Source organism: Hippopotamus amphibius, chromosome X (genome assembly GCF_030028045.1).
Source record: "Hippopotamus amphibius kiboko isolate mHipAmp2 chromosome X, mHipAmp2.hap2, whole genome shotgun sequence".
Taxonomy (NCBI): domain Eukaryota; kingdom Metazoa; phylum Chordata; class Mammalia; order Artiodactyla; family Hippopotamidae; genus Hippopotamus; species Hippopotamus amphibius.
In genome coordinates, this window is record NC_080203.1 from 89,745,430 (window position 1) to 89,751,976 (window position 6,547).

Genomic DNA, 6,547 nt, shown 5'->3' on the forward strand with positions numbered 1-6,547 from the left:
TTGCCATATTTTATTAGTTAGAAGCAAGTCACAAGTCCTGCTTATACTCTAGAGAAGGGGATTCTATAGGGCATAATACCAGGGGGTAGAGATTATAGGGGTCATCTCAAAATTCTGCCTATCACACTAGTTCAGGAAGTAAGCAAGGACATGAGAAGAGTGAGGGGTAGTGAAAAGGTGATGGAGTGAAAGAATCAGAGGTTGAGATGTGGTTGAAGAATTCTTTTGCAGGGCAGATACGAGAGTAAATCAGCTAGAGGACCAGGAAATGATGATTAGAGTGGTATGTTTGAAACTGATATTTGGAGAGGAGTTTCCTTTTTTTTGCTGAGGAAAATGGCTAGGCTGTGACCATAGAAGTAGGAGGCTGAGGTGGCTGAAGGACAAGGTTAGAGATGATGAGGTCAGAAAATTGAGATGCCAGGATGATGGATGGGCCATCTACATCTGAGACCTAGCCCAGGGACTTCCCTGGTGGCACAGTGGTTAAGAATCTGCCTGCCAACACAGGGGACACTTTTTCGAGCCCTGGTGCAGGAACATCCCACATGACGAGGAGCAACTAAGCCTGTGCACCACAGCTACTGTGCCTGCACTCTGGAGCCTGTGAGCCACAGCTATTGAGCCCATGTGCCACAGCTACTGAAGCCCATGCACCTGCCCATGCTCCGCGACATGAGAAGACAATGCAATGAGAAGCCCGTGCACTGCAACGAAGAGTAGCCCCCACTTGCCACAACTAGAGAAAGCCTGCGCACAGCAACAAAGACCCAACACAGCCAATAAATAAAATAAATAAAAATAAATTCATAGAAAAGACCTAGCCCACCATAAGAGCCCTAACCCCAAAAGGAGCCCTCAAACTTAGATGCTAGAGTCCCACAAACTCCATGCCCCTCAGATAAAGCCCCCAGATTGTACTGAGAAGCTCACATAAGCCTGAGTATAAATTCCCAGGGAGGGTAATGCCCCTTGTCTGTTCTTTTCCCTATGTACAAGCTCCTGCCCTGAGTACGCATCTGGGTCTCACGCAATGTTTCATCTGTTTCCCTCCACCTCTGTCAAGCAAGCAGCCTCTCATCCTATGCTGTCTCATCCTTATCCAGTCACCCCTACTCACCCCCTCCGCACACCTACTCCAGGGAGATGCAGCAGGTAAGGCTGCTACTAGCCCATACAATGCTGTTCTCTGAATAGAGTGAAAAAGACATTCTCCTAGGTGGATAAATTAGAAAAATGAGCCCCTTCTTCCAGATAGACACAGATGTACAAAGGGGCAGTAGGCTTGCTGAATGGAGCACCGGCTAGATTTCAGCTCAGCCCCAATCCTCTGGACTGGGCACCTTTGTACAATGCATAACTGCACAGCCATATATAGCAGCCAAGGCAGCATATGTAGGGGAAATGACCAGTGTAAGGTCAGCCTCAGCTCTCCACCACCTGCTAGCTAGATAACCTAGTGCCAGCCACCTCCATTGTCTAAGCATGTTTCTTGTTGGACAAATGGGGCATAATCATAGCTATTCTACAGGGTTGTTGTGAGGATTAAAGGAGCTAATTTATGCAAAGCATCTGATGAGGATTCCTGTAGAGGGCTGTGGGACCTGGAACCTGCCCTAGGGAGCACTCAGCTTAGTAGTGTATGTGACCCCTTGTGGTTAGGGATCATCTCTGTTCATATAGTCTAACACTCATTCTTCCACGGTACTTCCTTTTCTGCAAATGGTCTGTTCATATATCTTGCTTATTCTTTTATTGGAATGTCAGGGTTTTGTATCCAGTGATGCAAAGTTAGAAAAAATGATTAGTATTCATTCATTCACTCTAGGAGTTGTATCTGGGGGAAACAATAATTTTTTGCGATTATCAAGTTCCCTTGGTAGTTGAATGGTTTCTATCTAGCCTTCCTTTTAATCCAGAGAGTTCTCCCCCAGCCTTGAAACAAATCCCTTTTTGCTTAAGGTAGCCAGGGCCACTTTCTGTTACTTGAAAGTGAAGACCTCTGATAAAACTCACAGTTATAAGAGAGGAGATGAGGTTGGGCTGGACTTCTGCCAATCTACAAGAATGATTTTGAGAGGAGTCTCTTAAATATATCATTCTGAATACTAATGAATGAAGTCTTACAGATTCAAGTTTTGCTCCCTGTGAGTGAACTCTAATAAATTACTATGTGAGGGGCTTCCCTGGTGGTGCAGTGGTTAAGAATCTGTCTGCCAATGCAGGGGACACAAGTTCCATCCCTGGTCTGGGAAGATCCCCCATGTCACAGAGCAACTAAGCCCGTGTGCCACAACTATTGAGCCTGCGCTCTAGGGCCCATGAGTCACAACTACTGAGCCCACTCCTGGCAACTACTGAAGCCCTCGTGCCTAGAGCCTGTGCTCCACAAGAGAAATCACTGCAATGAGAAGCCCGTGCACCACAACGAAGAGTAACCCTTGCTCACCACAACTAGAGAAAGCCCTTTTGCAGCAACGAAGACCCAAAGCAGACAATAAATAAATAAAATTTACAATAAAAACAAAAACATACACTTTCAAAAAAATTATTATGTGGTATGGAATAATAAGCCTATTACAAACCAAAGTTCAAGCGGACATACAACTTCATATTATTTGCTCTCAGAAAATTTCTGGAGCCTTGGAAACAGTCATTTGGGCAAAACATTGGGCAGGCAGAAACCATCGATTGAGTAAACAGTGTGGACAAGCAAAACTCATCCATATTTTTGCTTCATCCACTATGGAATCTGCTCCATTCCAAATATGGCCCTAGATGGAAATCCCATAAGAGTGTTCCATTACTTGCCTGGGAGAAACCAGCTGAACAGTTCCTGGAATTCCCAGCTGCTGGGCCTCATCCACAATAATGCCTATGTCCTCAGGCATTCCATCTCTGGGAACCAGGGCTTTATATGAGGGCTTTATTCAAAGATTAACCCTCACAGAGATGTTAAGTCTGGTTTTATTTTTATTTTTATTTTTAAGGAGGAACTTACTGAATTGTTCTTATCAGCTGGTAACAATCTCTCAGGTACACACTGAGAAACTGATATTTTGTCTTGCAGCTTTGTACCTGAGTTGTGAGAACAGTGAGTTTGGGACATCAAGCTCAGATCACCCCTTAACGATATCTCCTTCCTGCCACATAGCCTTTAATAAGTTATAGCATTTGTAATGCCAATTCCTTCAAATATGGCCTTCCAGCACCTTGATGAACCAGAACATGGAGATTTTGACATTGATGCAAAGAATCGTGGTGCTATACAGACCTTTTTTCTTTATCAAAGCAGCAAAAGTGGAACTTCCCTGGTGGTGCAGTGGTTAAGAATTCTCCTGCAGGAGACATGGGTTTGATCCCTAGTCCAGGAAGATCCCGCATGCCTCGGAGCAACTAAGCCTGTGTGCCACAACTACTGAGCCTGTGCCCCAGAGCCCACGAGTCACAACTACTGAGCCTGTGAGCTACAACTACTGAAGCCCACCCACCTAGAGCCCGTGCTCCACAGCAAGAGAAGCCACTGCAATAAGCCCATGCACCTCAACTGAGAGTATCCCCGCTCGCCATAACTAGAGAAAGCCTGTGCACAGCAACAAAGACCCAACACAGCCAAAAAAAGAAAAAAAAGCAGCAAATCTAGATGAATAATCAAGCATCTATGCACATAGTTCCCCAAAGTTTTCCTCCAGTTGTTAATGGACAAAGAAACTTTCTACTGTTTTGAAGATGCCCAAGAGCCTTAGTAGTCTCCCAAAGGGGTTCACAAAATAGAATGTCTTTGATGATATCAGCAGCATGTAAAGGCTGAAAATGTTGCAGGAAGGGGGACCTCTTCCAGGGCCCGAGAGTGGGCCCTTATCTAACTCTTGGAAATGAATTGTCCAGGGAGACACACATGCTGACAAAGCAGGAGACTATATTGGGAAGGGGAACCCAGGTGGAGAGCAGGAGAGTAAGGGAAACTAGGAGGACTGCTCTGCCATGTGGCTCGAGGTCTCAGGTTTTATGGTGATGGGATCAGTTTCCGGGTTGTCTCTGGCCAATCATTCTGATTCAGGGTCCTTCCTGGTGGCACGTGCATCACTCAGCCAAGATGGATTCAGGCGAGGAGGATTCTGGGAGGTTGGTAGGACATATGGACTGGTGTCTCCTTTTGACCATTCCCAAATTCTTCCTGTTGGTGGTGGCTTGTTAGTTCCGTGTTCCTTACCAGGACCTCATGTCATAAAATAACTTGTGCAAATAGTTACTGTGGTGCCTGGCCAGGGTGGGTGGTTTCAGTCAGTGGTTCACCTAACAAAAACTAGGTGCTAGCTGAACAAAGAGACAATGGTACTTTGACCCAGTTACATGCTGGAGGGAAACTGCTCTCTCTATCTCTCCCTTCCTCTCTTCTTTCCTTCCTCAAGTTGCAAATATCAGAAATAAATCCTGTCACCTTGAATATGAAATATACGAGGGTGAGTCAAAAATTATCCACACTCTGGCTGTAGAATTTATTTTAATTAACTTTTAGAAAAGACAAATACATCATTTTTGCAATATAATCTCCTTGCTTTTCAATACCTTAGGTCCACCTGTCAACAAGCTTTCGTATTCCCTCATTAAAAAATGTTTTAGGCTGAGCTGTGAGCCAAGAATTCACCGCTGTCTTCACTTCATCAGAAGTGAATCTTCATCCTCGTAGGGCTGCTTTCAGGGGACCAAACAGGTGGAAGTCTGATGGAGTAAGATCAGGACTATAGGGAGGCTGCTTTAACACCTCAAAACGAAGTTTTTGCAGAGTGTTGACAGTGTGGGCAGAAGTGTGCAGATGTGCACACCCTCAGATCACAAAAAACGAATCACTGCACACAGCTCTTCTTTTGTGCAAGTCACAAGTGGGTCATCCATTTTTGCTCACACTACAGTTACAAATGAACTGATGTAATACATTCACCCCTGCACGGCAGTGACTGGGGAGACAGTAGGCTTGAATGGAAAGCACTAAGACTGTTCAGCCAGCAGAAGTTTTAATATAACCAGAGCATGGATAATTTTTGACTAACCCTCATAATTTACTGTAAGAAAAGGAAGGAAAGGCTGAATATTCAGGTCAGAGAAGACAGGATCCAGAGCAACTCTAGACTGATGATCTTTTTCTTTTTTTAAGCTCTTTATTGGAATATAATTGCTTTACACTCTTGTACTAGCTTATAAGGTACACCAAAGTGAATCAGCTGTATTTATACACATATCCCCATATCCCCTCCCTCCTGCGACTCTCCCCCCCCCCACCCTCCCTGTCCTGGCCCTCCAGGACATCACCCATCATGGAATTCATCTCCCTGTGTTATACAGCAACTTCCCACTAGCTATCTATTTTACAGTTGGTAGTATATATATGTCTATGTTACTCTCTCACGTTGTCCCAGCTTCCCCTTTGACCCCCGCCCCCCCAACCCTGTGTCCTCCAGTCCATTCTCTGCATCTGCATCTTTATTCTTGTCCTGTCACTGCGTTCATCAGTACCTTTTTTTTTTTTTTTTTTAGATTCCGTATATATGAGTTAGCATACAATATTTGTTTTTCTCTTTCTGGCTTACTTCACTCTGCATGACAGACTCTAGGTCTATCCACCTCATGACATATAGCTCCATTTCATTCCTTTTTATAGCTGAGTAATATTCCATTGTATATATATGCCACATCTTTATCCATTCATCTGTTGATGGGCATTTAGGTTGCTTCCATGTCCTGGCTATTGGAAATAGTGCTGCAATGAATATTATGGTACGTGTTTCTTTTTGGATTATGGTTTTCTTTGGGGATATGCCCAGGAGCGGGATTGCTGGATCATATGGTAGTTCTATTTGTAGTTTTTTAAGGCACCATGAAGCTGTTTTCCATAGTGGCTGTACCAACTAATATTCCCACCAAGAGTGCAGGAGGGTTCCCTTTTCTCCACACCCTCTCCAACATTTATTGTTTCTAGATTTTTTGATGATGGCCATTCTGATCGGTGTGAGGTGATACCTCATGGTGGCTTTGACTTGCATTTCTCTAATGATTAGTGATGTTGAGCATCTTTTCATGTGTTCATTAGCCATCTGCATGTCTTCTTTGGAGAAATGTCTCTTTAGGTCTTCCACCCATTTGTGGATTGGATTATTTGCTTTTCTGATATAAAGCTGCATGAGCTACTTGTATATTTTGGAGATTAATCCTTTGTCTGTTGCTTCGTTGGGAAGTATCTTCTCCCATTCTGAGGGTTGTCTTCTTGTCTTGTTTATGGTTTCTTTCGCTGTGCAAAAGCTTTGAAGTTTCATGAGGTCCCATGTGTTTATTCTTGATTTTATTTCCATGATTCTAGGAGGTGGGTCCAAAAGGATCTTGCTTTGATGGATGTCATAGAGTGTTCTGCCTATGTTTTCCTCTAGGAGTTTTATAGTGTCTGGCCTTACATGTAGGTCTTTAATCCATTTGGAGTTTATTTTTGTATATGGTGTTAGGAAGTGTTCTAATTTCATTCTTTTACATGTTGCTATCCAATTTTCCCAGCACC